The sequence below is a fragment of the Podarcis pityusensis genome (assembly GCF_964106645.2).
Source record: "Podarcis pityusensis genome assembly, chromosome: 14".
Lineage (NCBI taxonomy): Eukaryota > Metazoa > Chordata > Lepidosauria > Squamata > Lacertidae > Podarcis > Podarcis pityusensis.
The window spans coordinates 4941284-4958539 of record NC_138039.1 but is presented as its reverse complement, the minus strand read 5'-3'; the positions used below and the strand labels follow the sequence as shown (position 1 = coordinate 4958539).

The following is a 17256-nucleotide window of genomic DNA, read 5'->3' as shown; positions in this document are numbered from 1 at the left end:
CTCAGACTTCCTGTCTCACGCTCACTCAGACACTCACATGATGTACACAAAACATAGTGCTACTGCTGGAGCAGCACAGATGGATAAAAATCCTAACACCAACCCCTGTGCCAGACCATTTGTCTATCCAGCTCAGCATTTTATTTTAAAAATCTGATTTAAATTTTAAAAAATCAGATTTAAATAAATAAAATCAGATTTAAATTTAAAAATCTGATGATTATAATTATTATGTTGATTTTTATCCATCCTGTTCTCTACCACTCAATCATGCCAATTGCCCCCCGCCACACAACGGTCTTTATCTCATTCAGATCCAGCCCTCTAAGCATTTGATCAGCGACATTTGTAAGTCCTTTGCTGCTGAGGTTCTGCTCAAGTTTTTAATGAAGCTGAAGGCTCAATTGCAAGGAATCTCGGACTGGACTGCCACATCCTCCTCACATTTGCAGAGGCCAAAACTAGCTTGGAAGAGGAGATGTGAGCCAGATGTCCTTTATCGAGCTCATTTCATCTCGAGACTTACATTTTGCAACATCTCGCATCAGGTTTCAGAACATCAACAAGTGCAATCTTTTGGGAACACGCTGACCTGTGATGGTATAAATATGTACCATCACAGTCCCTGAAGCTGAGAAACAAAATTTCTCCGCTGAGGGGAAGTAACACATGCTCAGAAACATGCCAAGGAGGTGGATGGGAAGCCTTGGGCTTGATTCCTTGGCACACTTTCCTAGGAGTAGGCACCCACTGAACACAATGGGGCTTACTTCAGAGTAAACAGGCCCAAGACTGCAGTGGATATATAGAACATAGCCATTGTGACTAGCAGCCATTGATCTCCATCTCCTCCTAATTTTTTAAACCATCTAGGTTGGCAGCTGCAGCTGCCTCCTGCACAAGTGAGTTCCACAGTTTAACAAGGCCCTGTGTGAAAAAGTCCTTTCTTTTAACTGTCCTGAATAAAATAATAATAATAATAATAATTTATTATTTGTACCCCGCCCATCTGGCTGGGTTTCCCCAGGCACTCTGGGCAGCTTCCACAGAGACCAAAAATACACTAAAATGTCACACATTAAAAACTTCCCTGAACAAGGCTGCCTTAAGATATATTCTGAATGTCAGGTAGTTGTTTATTTCCTTGACATCTGATGGGAGGGGGTTCCACAGGGCGGGCGCCACTACCGAGAAGGCCCTCTGCCTGGTTCCCTGTAGCTTTACTTCTCGCAATGAGGGAACCGCCAGAAGGCCCTCGGCGCTGGACCTCAGCGTCCGGGCAGAACGATGGGGGTGGAGACGCTCCTTCAGGTATACTGGGCTGAGGCCATTTAGGGCTTTAAAGGTCAACACCAACACTTTGAATTGTGCTCGGAAACATATTGGGAGCCAATGTAGGTCTTTCAAGACCGGTGTTATGTGGTCTCGGCGGCCGCCCCCAGTCACCAGTCTAGCTGCTGCATTCTGGATTAGTTGTAGTTTCCGGGTCACCTTCAAAGGTAGCCCCACGTAGAGCACATTGCAGTAGTCCAAGCAGGAGATAACTAGAGCATGCACCACTCTGGTGAGACAGTCCGCGGGCAGATAGGGTCTCAGCCTGCGTACCAGATGGAGCTGGTAGACAGCCGCCCTGGACACAGAATTGACCTGCGCCTCCATGGACAGCTGTGAGTCCAAAATGACTCCCAGGCTGTGCACCTGGTCCTTCAGGGGCACAGTTACCCCATTCAGGACCAGGGAGTCCTCCACACCAGCCCGCTCCCTTTCCCCCCAAAACAGTACTTCTGTCTTGTCAGGAATCTGCCAACCTCCAGCTTCATTGCATGTCTGTGAGTTCTAGTGTTATGGAAGGGAGAAAACCCCATCCACTTTCTACCCGCCACGTATAATTTCAGACGCTTTTCTATCATGCCACCCATTTACACGCTTTCCCCTCTAAACTAAAAAAAAATCCCAAATGCTGCAACCTTTCATCACAGGGGAGCCACCAGTTGAAAAACCTGCCTTCCGAAAAACCTGTTTCGTTGCAAACACGCAGAGCCGGAGAAAACATGCTGTTAAAAACAAGAGAGCATTTTGCCTGGATTCCCGTGAATCTTACCCAGCGACATCGTAGTTCAGAAACAAGCCTTTCACCCACTGCTTCCTAGAACTCTAGTAAATAAGCAAAGCTGTGGAACCTCACCCTAAACCTCTGTTTGCTTTCCAGTAAGAGTGTGCTAAGCTTCGTATACATTTTAGATCCCAGTCCTGAGCAGGAACCTGGTTAATCATTCTCTCTGACTTTGCTTGGCCAAGCCGCCTTATCAACATGAGGCCACAACATGGGAGACTTCCCAGGTATACAGTGGTACCTCTGGTTGAGAACAGGATCCGTGGTGCGTCTGCACATGCGTGGGTTGCGATTCACCGCCTCTGCGCATGCTCGTGATGTCATTTTGCGCTTCTGCGCATGCACGAGCGGCGAAACCCGGAAGTAACCCTTTCTGGTACTTCCGGGTCGCCACGGGACGTGACCTGAAAGAACGTAACATGAAGCAGATGTAACATGAGGTATGACTGTACTAGCGTAAATTATTTTTTTATTTAAATAGTCCTATTTAAAAAGAAGATAGAGCCCTGCATTTGGTGGCTTTCTGATACAGTCATACCTCGGGTTACAGTTGCTTCAGGTTGAGTGTTTTCAAGTTGAGATCCGTGGTAACCTGGAAGTACAGTGGTACCTCGGGTTACATATGCTTCAGGTTACATACGCTTCAGGTTACAGACTCCGCTAACCCAGAAATAGTATCTCAGGTTAAGAACTTTGCTTCAGGATGAGAACAGAAATCGTGCTCCGGCGGTGCGGCAGCAGCAGGAGCTAAAGTGGTGCTTCAGGTTAAGAACAGTTTCAGGTTAAGAACGGACCTCCGGAACGAATTAAGTACGTAACCAGAGGTACCACTGTAATGGAACGCGTTACTTCCAGGTTTTGCCGCTTGCGCATGCGCAGATGCTCAAAATGACTTCACATGCATGCGCAGAAGCAGTGAATTGCAACCAGCACACGCGCAAACGTGCAGACGTGGGTTGTGTTCTCTTCAGGATGCGAACGGGGCTCCAGAACGGATCCCGTTCGCATCCAGATGTACCACTGTACAGTGGTACCTCAGAAGTCAAATGGAATCAGTTCCGGAAGTCCGTTCGACTTCCAAAATGTTCGGAAACCAAGGCGTGGCTTCTGATTGGCTGCAGGAAGCTCCAGCAGCCAATCGGAAGCCGCAGAAGCCACATCAGACGTTTGGGTCCCAAAGAACGTTCACAAACCGGCTCACTCACTTCCGGGTTTGCGGCATTCGGTAGTCAAAATGTTCGGCTTGCAAGGTGTTTGGGATCCAAGGCACGACTGTATGTAAAGGCCGGCGTTAGAAACTCAGATATGTAAGCTAAGTGTCAAATGGTTCCTAAAACCAGGGTTACAGTCACCAAAATGGAATGCCCACTTGCCACATTGCAGCCAGAGTGCTCGAAAGGTGTATTTTTCAACCTGGCTTTCTGGTTTCTGAAATTCACTCCGATTGTGCAGATAAAATATGATGGGTAGAATTCTACAGGATGTGCTGCTAGTGTGTGGAAATAGTCAAGATCCAAGAATCTCCAGGCATGCGACTCCAGATGGTGGAGACATCAGGTGCGCCTGGGGCATCTTCACTTAGTCACAACCGGCCGATAGCCAGCTGCAAAATGGGCCTGGTGAATTTCAAACACTGGTAAAGACCTGAAGAACTCTGCACCTGATTAACTGGCAAGCCACCTGCCTGTCCTTCTAAAGACCTGGTAGATTGCAGGAATGACCTGATAAGTCTTGTTGGTGGCTGCACAGTGATAAAGACCATTGCATGACAGTGACCCACCAAAAAGCATTTTCTGCTGTTGCGCCTGTTGTGTTCCATAGGACACACCATCAGTGACGCAACGAACTACATCTTTGGTCCCATGGAAATGATGTGCTCTTCTACTTCTCCTCCTCCTTCTTCTTCTCCTTCTTCAGCGATCACTCCTAGTCGAGTAAGATTGTCTTCCATAAACACAGTCTTAACAATGAGTCCATAAGCAACTGTGGAGGCCAATTCTGGATCCACACATCCTTCCACAGGGGGGACATAGGTTTCCGGGCGTGAGCTGATCATGGTGAGGATTTGCCAAGCATGTCTTCCTCTTAGCACATTTCTCCCTTGCGTTCTGAGTTCGAGTGTCTTCAAAGTCCATGACACCTTTGGTAAAGGCTGTTCTCCAACTGGAGTGCTCGCAGGCCAGTGTTTCCCAGTTGTCTGTGTTTATACAGTGGTACCTCTGGTTGCGAACGGGATCCGTTCTGGAGCACCGTTTGCAACCAGAGCAGAACGCAACCCGTGTCTACACGTCTGCACGTGCTCGGGTCGCGATTTGCCACTTCTGAGCATGTGCGTGACGTCATTTTGCGCGTCTGTGCATGCGCAAGTGGAGAAACCTGGAAGTAACCCTTCCGGTAATTCCAAGTTGCTGCAGGACGCAACCTGAAAATGCTCAACCTGAAGCAAACAAACACGAGGTATGACTGTACTACATTTTTTTTAGATTTGCCTTGAGAGAGTCTTTAAACCTCTTTTGTTGACCACCAGCATTACGCTTTCCATTTTTAAGTTTGGAATAGAGTAGTTGCTTTGGAAGACGATCATCAGGCATCCGCACAACATGAGCAGTCCAACAAAGTTGATGTTGAAGAATCATCGCTTTGACACGGGTGATCTTGGCTTCTTCCACTGGCATGAGTTCACCTGTCTTCCCAAGTTATGTGTAAAATTTTTGGAGAGCCGTGACAAGGTGATGATCCAGCAAGTGAGAAATGATGTGCCATCACTGAGCTATCACTCCCTGCAGTGCAGGAATGTCAACTGAATCTCAACCTTCCTGAGCTACAGTGGTACCTCGGGTTACATACGCTTCAGATTACATACGCTTCAGGTTACAGACTCCGCTAACCCAGAAATAGTACCTCGGGTTAAGAACTTTGCTTCAGGATAAGAACAGAAATTGTGCTCCAGCGGCGCAGCGGCAGCAGGAGGCCCCGTTAGCTAAAGTGGTGCTTCAGGTTAAGAACAGTTTCAGGTTAAGAATGGACCTCCGGAACGAATTAAGTACTTAACCTGATGTACCACTGTATATCAGAAAGGAACAGGATATGAGCAGGGCAGGTCCAGAGGATTCTTGCCAATCTAGGGCTCCTGCCCTCCCACCGCCAGGCCTTCTGAGTCCATAAACGCAAAGGGACCTCACACCTTCTCCCAGTACAAGCAGCAAGAACTTCCACAGCCAGCACTGACCAGCGGAAGTGCACCAAGAGTATTTGGGTTAAAAAGCTTATGCAGCCATGAGAGGAACAGCGGGCAGAGCCAGATGCACGGGCCCTTCAGCCTCTGATTAATGCAGAACAAGGCACCCAGTTATTATTTTTAAATAGTCGCTTGCAAGGAACAAGATGGCTTGCGAGGCACAGAATCATCTCATCACAGGCTTTCAAGATCACCCAGCCAACACTTTCTGCAGGGAAGAAACTGCTCCCACTTGCCAGATGGGGGCCTAGATCAGTGCTGGGTGCAGCTGAACTACAACTCCCACCAGCCCTGGCTATGCAGGCTGGGGCTGGTGGGACTTATAGTTCTGTAGCGCCTGGAGGGTCAGAGGTTATCCACCCTGGCCTAGATAACCAGCAGAGCTGTTGCAATAATAGCGGATCTGGGTTTGCATGCCATAGGATTTTGACACTTGAGGTGTATGCTTTTTTAAGACCTGCATTATTTTTGCAATTTTAAGTTGTTTAATCTGTTTCTCAGCATTGTGTACTATTGTGTTTCAATATTCAAGCTGTGTTATAATTGCACACCGCCCTGGGGCCTTAGGGTGAAGGGCGGGTTAATAAGCAGTAATAGTAATGTTGTGGGCATCTGTCTGTCTCGAAAGACAATGGAGTGCGCCTTCGGGGGTGAAGTCAAACTGCTGCGTTTGCAGCACTAAAGTGAGCTCCCTGGGGCGCAAGCCTGGGTAGTGTGTCTGGAGGTCCTGGGCTGCCCAGACGACAAGACCCCCTCTCTGCCTCACTGATGTGGTCCAAAGGAAAGCAGAGCAAGACATTTGGCACCAGCTGGGCTGCAGGAGTTGCCAGAAGGAGTACAAGGTGCCATCCAACAGTCTTAGGGATACCGCTCCAGATTTGCGTAGAGTTTACTCCCTAGTCTATTCTTCTCCTGATTATGTCCCGCAAGGCAGCACAGGTTTAGGATCAGAGTTTTCCTTCTCCTAGATGACTACCTTCCCAGGTTGAAGAACCCAACAACAACAATGACTGGGAGCGGCCGCCGAGACCATATAACACCGGTCCTGAAAGACCTACGTTGGCTCCCAGTACGTTTCCGAGCACAATTCAAAGTGCTGGTGCTGACCTTGAAAGCCCTAAATGGCCTCAGTCCAGGATACCTGAAGGAGCGTCTCCACCACCATTGTTCTGCCCAGACACTGAGGTCCAGCGCCGAGGACCTTCTGGTGGTTCCCTCACTGCGAGAAGTGAGGTTACAGGGAACCAGGCAGAGGGCCTTCTCGGTGGTGGCGCCTGCTCTGTGGAACGTCCTCCCATCAGATGTCAAAGGAATAAACAACCATCTGACGTTTAGACGACATCTGAAGGCAGCCCTGTTTAGGGAAGTTTTTAATGACGGAAGTTTTAATGTATTTTTAATCTTTTGTTGGAAGCTGCCCAGAGTGGCTGTGGAAACCCAGCCAGATGGGCGGGGTATAAATAAATTATTATTATTATATTACAGTGGTACCTCTGGTTGTGAACGGGATCCGTTCTGGAGGCCCGTTCTCAACATGAAAAGAACGCAACCCGCAGTGGGTATGCACGCGCGGGTTGCAATTCACTGCTTCTGCGCATGCGCTTGACATCATTTTGTGCGTCTGCGTCACTGCGGGACGTAACCTGAAAGAACGTAACATGAAGCGGACGTAACATAAGGTATGACTGTATTATTATTATTAAATGCTTTAAATACATGCTGTGGATCTGCTCTTAGTCCCTGGAACTGCCAGCTGAAAGGTTCAGGTCCAAGGCAGCAGGGAAGACATTTCTGTATGCCCGAAATCCAGGAGAGCTGCTGCCAGCCAGAGCAGAGTATACTGAGCCCAACAGAGCAATGGTCTGTCTTGACAGCAGGCAGCTTTGTACCTTCAGCTGACGCTAAGGAAATCGCTCAGCTCTTGTCCCTGGACTTGAAGGCAAGCCAATGTTTCCGGGCTCTTAAAAACCTGGGGCACAGCCCCTTATCACAGATCAATTTATATAAACAGAGGCAAATGTAGGGGGGTTTTTTTGAGCGAATTCAGAGCAGAAGGTAGCTGGGATCTCATTAGCAGTGCACTTCACAGCATGCCAGGGATCCCTATAAGAAAAGTTTTTTAAAGCATTCTTTTTTGGAGGGTTTGGATGAAAGATGCCAAGAGTATAACTTAGACTTCAGAAAGTTTACGTGGCAGATGAAGTTGATGGACTATATGGAATTGGCGGAAACAACTGGCAGAACTCCGAGACCAGGGAGAAGAGTCGGTGGAAGAAGATTGGAAAAAGTTTAAAGACTATTTACAGAAATATTGTAAAATTAATGAATGTTAGAAAAATGTTGAAATGAAGTTATATGGCTTCAGTAGAAATGTTATAAGGAATTAAGTATAAATAGATTAATAGAGAATTAAAGGGAAAAATAAGGTTAAAATGTGTTAAGATAATTATAGGATAGAAAGCAGAGGAAGATGGAAAGGAATTGCTGAAACAACTAATAGAAGTGGAATACAAAAAGGGAGGTGTGAGGAGGTCATGGAAATAAGTGAATGAAAGATTGAAATTATTTGATGTGTTTTAAATTGTTTTTGTTTTGTTTTCTTAGTTTAAATTGTTTTTGTTAGTTTAGTGTTAGGTATTGTTTTTGTATTGTATTGTATTGTATTGTTTATTTTCTTTTTCTATGTATTGTCCAAATTGTTGGAAAGTAATAAATATTATTTTTTAAAAATAACAACAGAAAGTTTACGTGCACCCTCTTCCAAGTCTCATTTAAAGCCATGTTTTGAAGCATCATGGTGACATCTTCAAACCAGACTTCCTCAACGCAGCTGAAATCAGTGTGCCTTTCTATTGGGTAAACCCAATAAGGATTGTGGTACACAAACATATCTTTAGAACCAAGCGCCACTTAAACCAAGGAGACTGGAATCAAGCCTCAAAACGTGTTTACTCAGAAGCAAATGCTGCTGGTTCCCATGGGGCTGACTTTTCAGTTAAGTACATCTTGAATGCGCAGCCTAAGGCATACACAATTTCCTTTGGATTAAGCCCCCCAAAGCCCTTACACGGATTTTTCAAAACATCTTATATACGCCACTCAATTCAGACAATGCTGAAACACTTCTCGAGGGAATAAATTAATTCACCTGCTTAATTTTATTCCAAAAACCCTTAATTTTATTAGAGAGCCTCAAAGTGGCACCTGCATCAAGATAACATATTCTTCATGTTCAATCTGTGAATTAATCAACTACAAGCAGATGGCTAGCATATTAAAGGGTGTTTAATGAGCTGCCCTTCTTTCTTCAGTGAAAGATATCAGGACTGGGACCTAAATATCATTTAACATAAATTAATTACCTCTTTCCGTGCTTAAACCCTTATGTTCGCACAGCTTTATACAAGACGGCCATTGCTTCCTCCCGAATGAAAGGTGCCTGCAGAACCTAAAATATTTCTTCATACAGAATGCTGAAATTCAATTTAACACGACTGAGGGCGGACTTCATAATTTAGGACTACATTTACCTACGAGTAAGCCTATTGGGATGCAGGTGGTGCTGTGGGTTAAACCACAGAGCCTAGGACTTGCCGATCAGAAGGTCGGTGGTTCGAATCCCCGCGACGGGGTGAGCTCCCGTTGCTCAGTCCCAGCTCCTGCCAACCTAGCAGTTCGAAAGCACGTCAAAGTGCAAGTAGATAAATAGGTACCGCTCCTGCGGGAAGGTAAACGGCGTTTCCGTGCGCTGCTCTGGTTCACCAGAAGCGGCTTAGTCATGCTGGCCACATGACCCGGAAGCTGGACGCCGGCTCCCTGGCCAATAAAACAAGATGAGCGCCGCAACCCCAGAGTCGGTCACAACTGGACCTAATGGTCAGGGGTCCCTTTACCTTTAAGCCTCAGAGAGCTGCCGGGGGGTGGGGAGGATTTACTTCTGAGTCGGATTGGGCTTCAAGTGCCAGACTTTGGTTTTTAAACTCAGGTGGTTTACTTCCTCATGTACTGCATAAACTATGGAACTCACTTCCTCAGGAGACAGTGATGGCTGCCAAGATGGATGACTTTAAAAGAGGAGCAGACAGATTCATGGAGGATAAGGCTCTCAGTGGTTGCTAGTCAGGATAGCTCTGCCCTGTCTCCACAGTCAGAGGCAGAAATGCTTCTGAATACCAGTTGCTGGAAGCCACAGGAGGGAAGAGGGGTCTTGGGTTCGAGTCCTGCTTGAGCGTTTCCCACAGGGGCATCTGGTTAGCCACTGTGAGAACAGGATACTGGACCAGGTGGGCCATTGGCCGGATCCAGTAGGTTCTTCATATGTTCTTTCTACTCTTATGGTGTCTAACTTAGCTCTCAAAACAAGAGTTTTGCACTGCTGTGTTTTTTAAAAACAAATACAGTGGTACCTCTGGTTACAGACACTTCAGGTTACAGACTCCGCTAACCCAGAAATAGTACCTCGGGTTAAAAACTTTGCTTCAGGATAAGAACAGAAATCGTGCTCTAGTGGCGCGGCAGCAGCAGGAGGCCCCATTAGCTAAAGCGGTGCTTCAGGTTAAGAACAGTTTCAGGTTAAGAATAGACCTCTGGAATGAATTAAGTACTTAACCCGAGGTGCCACTGTATATGCCCCGCTTTTTCCTTGCAGGCAAACCCAACCAACTTAAGAACAAAGGTAAACAATGAATTTAACATCCAGAACAAATGCTACAGCAACTTTATATATAAAGAAATTATTTCACCTTTTGATACTCAAGTTTTGTTGTGTGTTGCATTTAAAAAATAAAATAAAAGTAGTGCTGTTGGTATACTATTTCTGTTCTAAAAACAAAAGCCACACTCCCAAAGTTCTCCAAGAACTCTAAAAACACCGAGCGTTTTTAGGATTGAAATCACACGTGTCAACACAAACAAACTTTCGGCGGCTGAATCCTTATAAAGCTAGTTGCTTGTGGAAAAGATGGGACCAGTGACAACTGGCGCCCCATAGGCCTGGGGTGGGGGAGGCAAGGCAGCCCAGCAGTAGGTGGCGCTAGAGAGCCAAGTAATTCTAATTTTATCCCTGTCCTCCTCCTCTGTAAGGGCAATGTTGAGATGGAGGAGGAGGTTGACAGCTTGTGCGACTCCCTGAACTGGTTGTAAACAGGAAGACAGAGGTGGCGAGTTGAGGCTGGTGGGGCAATACCCATTCTTCTGAATGGGCCAGCCTCCACTGAGATCTATAGGCTTTGAGAAATTAGATCGGAAAGCCAGTTTGAGTAGTGGGGGGGGGGGCAGGGGAGACTTAAAGGAGATCATGCGGCATAGAAATCCATGCAGATGGGGTGACTGGCCTTACACACTGCTGGTTGTCAGAGAGGGAGAGGGAGAGGGAGAGAAAGAGAGAGAGGAGGAGGAGGAATATAGCATGAGAACCACGGCGGTTTTACTGATTAGTGTCCCCGACTACTGGGGCCTGGAAGCACACTTGGCCGTGAGCTCAGTGGGTGACTCTCGGACCTGCCACAGACACTCGGTCTACCTCACAGGGCTGTTGTGAGGATTAATTGAGAGAACCATGGACGCCGCTTGGAGCTGCTTGGAGCAACAGGTGGGCTGTAACTGAATCCCCAAAAGTAAACGAACGCCCCCAGCTGGCTCCGCTACAGAAACGTCAACAATCACAAGAAAACTTCCCGTTTCCCATGGAACTTGCCAAACGTCTCCAAGGAGCGCTGCGCGTTTCCAAGTTTGGGCTAAAGAGGGGCAGCCTCGTTTGGGGACCTGCCTGCTTCTTTTTCTGCCCAGACCGGCCGAGATCTCTCTCTCTAGGGCCGCTCTCGCCCCACCTGCCCCCCGGGACAGGAAGGTCTCTTCCTCCTCCTCCTCCCGGCCGCGCGCCCCCTTACTCACCTGCGTCCGGCGCGCAACAGGAGCGCACGGGCGGAGGCGCAGCTCCAGGAAGCGCGGCGCTTTCCCAGCGCGGCTGCTTCCTCTTCTCGTCCCATCCGGCCCCGGAGAGCCCTCCCTCGGCCGTACCTCCACCTGGCTTCCTTTCCCCAGAGACTCCTCCTTCTCCTCCTCCTCCCTCCTGCTCAGTCCCAGCCTCGCCGGCCTTTGCTGTTTGCGCGTCTCCCTGGAGATGGCCCCTAAACGTCGCCCGGCACCTGGGCGCTCCTTCCGCGGCGCCGCCTGCTTCCCTTCCCAGCCGCACCTGGCGCAGGTGCGCACGGAATGGAGAGCCCGGCCAAGACGGGGGTGGCGATTCTCTCCACATTTCCTGGATGAGTCAAGTCCGGGGCGAAGGCAGGAGGAGACAATTGTTGCTTATTTGTTGTTTTCTTCTTTTTTTACCATGCCTCCAAGTTGATCGAAGTGGCACACATAACTCTCCTCCCGCCACCATTTTATCCTCGCACAACAACCCTGCGAGGTAGACTGTGATAGGCAGAAGGTCAGCCAGGGAGCTTAATGGCCGAGTGGGGATTTGAACCCTGGTCTATCAAGTTTTCTTGGGGACGTGGGTGGCGCTGTGGGTTAGGACTTGCCAATCAGAAGGTCGGCAGTTCGAATCCCCGTGACGGGGTGAGCTCCCATTGTTCGGTCCCAGCTCCTGCCAACCTAGCCGTTTGATAGCACGTCAAAGTGCTAGTAGATAAATAGGTACCGCTCCAGCGGAAAGGTAAACAGTGTTTCCATGCACTGCTCTGGTTCGCCAGAAGTGGCTTAGTCATGCTGGCCACATGACCCGGAAGCTGTATGCCGGCTCCCTCGGCCAATAAAGCGAGATGAGCACCGCAACCCCAGAGTCGGCCACGACTGGACCTAATGGTCAGGGGTCCCTTTACCCTTTACCTTTACCTATCAAGTTTTAAGGCAACGCTCTTGCTGGTATAGCATACTGACTGACTTAGGTGGCAAGGCACACAGCTGATCTGTGTGAACAATGTTGGGCAAGAAGGGGGTCTGGTTGGAGCTGTGAGCTGACAAGGGGCCGCTCCATATGGTATATTTAAAGCTCAGCCAATGCACATTGAATGCATATGACTTACACCCCAGACTCCTGGGAACTGTTCAGGATGTTGGGAATTGTAATTCTGTGTGGAACTACACTTCCCAGGATTCCTTGGGAGAAAGCCATGTGTTTTAAATGTGGTTTAAACATATAGTATTAATTATTTTTAACCACTGAAAAACCTTGGATTTACAGATGCTGCAATTCAGAATAATTTCTACAGGAGAGTGGGCTTGTTCAGTGAGTGAATAACAGGACAAGAAGTTCTTTGAACTGTGTTTGTTTGCAGTAGCATTCCTGTGAGATAAGTTTGAAGAGGACGCAGCTTTAATTTTGGAAATGCCATATATATATATGTGTGTGTGTGTGTGTGTGTGTGTATGTAAATGCCATATATATATGTAAAGAAGTGCTTTATTCTGTCCATTCTGAGCCTACCACAAATCAGCTTCTTTGGCTCCCCAACCCTACCCCTGCCCAGCCAGTTCCAGGGCTGTGCGAGAGGGCAAACAGTTTAGGAACAAAGGGAGCTGTTTTGTACCAAGTCAGACCATTATTCCTTCTTGCTCAGTAATTACCAGCACTGACTGGCAGCAGAGAAAGAAACCTGCTGACTGCCATTTACTGTACTTCCTCCTGCCTTCAGTTTTCTGTTGCTGATTACACCTTGCTCCTTCCCCAATTCCTTTCTCCTGCTTTGATGTTTCACAGGAAGCCAGACTTGATGTTCCAGTCCCCCACCCCCCACCCTGCCTTCTCAAGATACTCTTCTTGGGAAAGGCATTAAGCATATAGTAGACCTACCTCCTGGCACTTGGTTTCTAATAAAAAGTGGGTTGCATCTCTGCATCATCCAAGTGGATTGCATCTCTGCATCATATTTGGATGCCAAAGAATCCAAACCATTGCCAAAAGCAAGGACCTAGTCCTCATTGTTTGAGTGCTTAATTGTGAGGACATCTGAATTGATGTTCCAGTGAAATTTAAATGGATTTCATTGCTACTGGGACATCTTCATTATTGGACAGCACTGAAGGGAGACAGCTGTGCTCTGGAGTGTGAGACAGCTTCCCAAGCAAAAGAACTTACAGCCTACTGAGTGTAACTTGCTATTTCCCTTGTTCAACAGATTTGCTCCCCAAATTTCTCCTTAAAATCCTCTCCGGTGATTTCTGAAGTAATGATTACAGTGGAACCTCGGTTTTCAAATGTAATCCGTTCCGGAAGTCCGTTCAACTTCCGAAATGTTCGAAAATCAGAGGATTGTCAGCAAAGTGAATGGTGAAAATAGAAAAAAAAAGTGCTGTGGAAGCCGTTCGACTTCCGAGGTGCATTCGAAAACAGAAGCATTCACTTCCGGGTTTTCGGTGTTCGGCTTCCGAAACATTCGGCAGCCGAGACGTTCAAAAACCGAGGTTCCACTGTATGAAGAATATGAGAGCCTTTTAGATCAGGCCAAGGATTTATCTAGTCACAGAATCACAGAGATGGAAGGGACCATGAGAGTAATCTTTTGCCCAATGCAGGACTCAAACCCATGAGATTCAGAGTCTCGTACTCTACCGACTGAGCTGTCCCAGGAATCAGCATCCTGTTCTCACAGTGGTCAGCCGGATGCCTGTGGGAATCCTGCAGGCAGGACCCAAGCACAAGAGCTAGTAAGGTAAAGGTAAAGGGAGCCCTGACCATTAGGTCCAGTCGTGGCCGACTCTGGGGTTGCGGCGCTCATCTCGCTTTATTGGCCAAGGGGGCCGGCGTACAGCTTCCGGGTCATGTGGCCAGCAGGACTAAGCCGCTTCTGGCGAACCAGAGCAGCACACGGAACCGCCGTTTACCTTCCCGCCGGAGTGGTACCTATTTATCTACTTGCACTTTGACGTGCTTTCAAACTGCTAGGTTGGCAGGAGCAGGGACCGAGCAACGGGAGCTCAGCCCGTCACAGGGATTCGAACAGCTGACCTTCTGATCAGCAAGCCCTAGGTTCTGTGGTTTAACCCACAGTGCCACCATTGTCCCACACAAGAACTAGTAGCTATAAATAAATATTATTATTATTATTATTATTATTATTATTATTATTAGACAAATTCATAGAGGAGAGGGCTTAGCGACACCCCCCAGCCATGATGGCTCTGCTGCCTTGCCTCCAAACTTGGAGGTTGTAATGTTTCTGAACACCAGTTGCTGGAAGCCCCAGAAGTGTGTTGATCTTGTGCTCAGATCCTGCTTGTGTGTGAACAGCATGCTGGACGAGACGGGCCATGGGCCTGATCCAGCAGGCGCCCCTTACGTTTGTGTCAAGAGGCAGAGCAGGCTCCCACTTCACCTGTCGATCATGATCACTGCATAACCTCAACGGTTCTCCCGGCATTCAGAACGCATCCCAAAGCCACCACTTCCAGAGAACCAGCGAGGTGACAGATTGCCTTGCAGAGACCGTCAGATCGATGGGCCTGCTTTTCTATGCCTCGCACACATCTCAGCCTGAATTACGGCGCTGCTACGGCGCGGTGATGGACGCTTAGGTGCCACATAATTCCTTCCTGGCAATCGCTTGTCCAATTTGTAACTTGCAGAGGCGCCATAAAACACCCGTTTAATTGACTGCATCTGGACACATCAGCTGCCCAAAAGAGGCTGCCAGATTTTGGGTCCCTCTGCAGCCTCGGAAGGCAGAGTGACAACAGTGATTATGGCGTCTCCGTTTTCCAAGCGAGTTGCAATATTTAATCTTCGGGTGAGGCGCAATTGCACGCTGCAGGGGAGACGGAGTTGAAGTCTACTCCCAGCTTCTGGGATGGAGAGCCACCTGAAAATAACACTGGGAGGAAATCTCATGCAACAGAAAATGAAAAAAAATTAAAATGTTGCCCAGTATACTGTGTATAGAAGGGACGCGGGTGGCGCTGTGGGTTAAACCACAGAGCTTAGGACTTGCCGGTCAGAAGGTTGGCTGTTCGAATCTCCGTGACGGGGTGAGCTCCCGTTGCTTTGTCCCTGCTCCTGCCAACCTAGCAGTTCGAAATCACCTCAAAGTGCAAGCAGATAAATAGGTACCGCTCTGGCAGGAAGGTAAACGGCATTTCCGTGTGCTGCTCTGGTTCGCCAGAAGCGGCTTAGTCATGCTGGCCACATGACCCGGAAGCTGTACGCCGGCTCCCTTGGCCAATAAAGCGAGATGAGCACCGCAACCCCAGAGTCGGTCACAACTGGACCTAATAGTCAGGGGTCCCTTTACCTTTACCTTTTATACTGTGTATCCCAAGGGAATACATTTTTTTGCATACCTTCAACTGTACATAGATATACATGTCATTTTCAATGCTATATAAGTCACATTTATATTCATATTGTACTACTTTGGCTATGTGTTTAATAAAATATTGAATTCTTGTATTGTGAAAAACAAAGATTATGGTGAAAAGTGAAAAACATGAATTGCAAAAAAAACTAGAGCTTACAGAACAAAATCAACTTCAGATATGAAATCAGCACGTCGAAATTAGGTTAGAACAACTGCAGGTGTCAATGCAACAAAAATTTTGTTTCCCAGTGTAATCATTAAGGCTGGAATCCAAACTCCTCCTACCTGGGAGTAAACTCCACTGAATTCAGGATGACTCACTTCTAAGTAGCCATGATCAGGATTGTGCTGTCTGGCTGCTACTCTCTGCGTACATAACTGGGAGCAAGATGCAACTGGTAAGGTTGGTCTCTCCTGGAAGGAGCAGGTTCGTGTCTTGGGGTTACTTCTGGATCCAGTGTTATCACTGCAATACCTGTTTCCGGCTATTTTGGACAGAGATGATTTGGCTACTGTATTCCATGCTCCATGGCAGCTTCCAGGCTGGATTACTGCAATGCGCTCTACGTGGGGCTGCCCTTGAAGACAGCTTGGAAACTTCCAACTGGTCCAAAATGCAGCGGCCAGATTGCTAGCTGGAATTTCCTTCCGGATTTCATATATCCCATGTTTCAAAACAGTTGCATAGGTTGCCAGTGCACTTCCAGGCCCAATTCAAGATGCTCACATTAGTATTTAAAGCCCTAAACAGAGGCATTATTCTGGGATGTGTCTTGAAGAACTGGGGACTAGGCAGCACAATCCTATACAGTGGTACCTTGGTTCTCAAATGCCTTGGTACTCAACTTGGAACCCAAACACTGCAAACCCAGAAGTAAGTGTTCCGGTTTGCAAACCTTTTTCAGAAGCGGAACATGCTCTGTTTTGAGTGCCACGCTGAGGTCTGTGTGTGGAACCTAGTTCAGCTACTGATTGATTGATTGTGTGATTGCAGTACATTGTTTATTGCTTTCATTTTATGTATCCATGGTCTCGTTAGATAGTAAAACTCATGTTAAATTGCTGTTTTAGGGGTTATTTTTCAAAGTCTGGAATGGATCAATGCATCTTGCATTACTTTCTATGGGAAAGCGCGCCTTGGTTTTGGAACGCTTTGGTTTTGGAACGGATTGAGAACCAAGGGACCACTGTATACGTGTCTACTCTGAAGTAAAGCAATACTGTGTTTGACGGGACAGTGTGTACTGGATTGTGGCCTTATTCCTTTTAGAGAGAGAAGACAACATGCGAGGAAATGTCAGATATTAGATTGCATTTCCCCCCAATACCATGAAATTAACAGGAAAGATTGTCTGCCTGCATGAACTCAAAACAATCACTTACTGGAGGTGTCGGGAGATTAAACATTGCATCAATACCATGCATCACCTCTATGGATTTTAATGCTTGTCGTTAAGCTGGCCGTTTGACAAATGCAACAGAGGTAATAATGCTATTATTGACTTGGTGTAATAAAAATTTATATTACAAAAATAAAAATAAAATTTAGGAGGGCGGGGAGTTTTTATGGGCTGCTTTATGAGCGTTTTCAGCGACTCCAGAGAAAG

General features: G+C 47.4%; 1 protein-coding gene across 1 annotated transcript in view; it reads right to left on the bottom strand.

The window, feature by feature from the left end:
* TMEM184A (transmembrane protein 184A) overlaps positions 1 to 11340 on the bottom strand; it is a 40760-nt gene extending 29420 nt beyond the window's left edge. The window contains exon 1 of the mRNA XM_080981162.1: positions 11244 to 11340. The gene's annotated coding sequence lies outside the window, so the exon portion shown is untranslated. The remainder of the gene's footprint in view (positions 1 to 11243) is intronic.
* Between the last annotated feature and the right edge of the window lie 5916 nt (positions 11341 to 17256).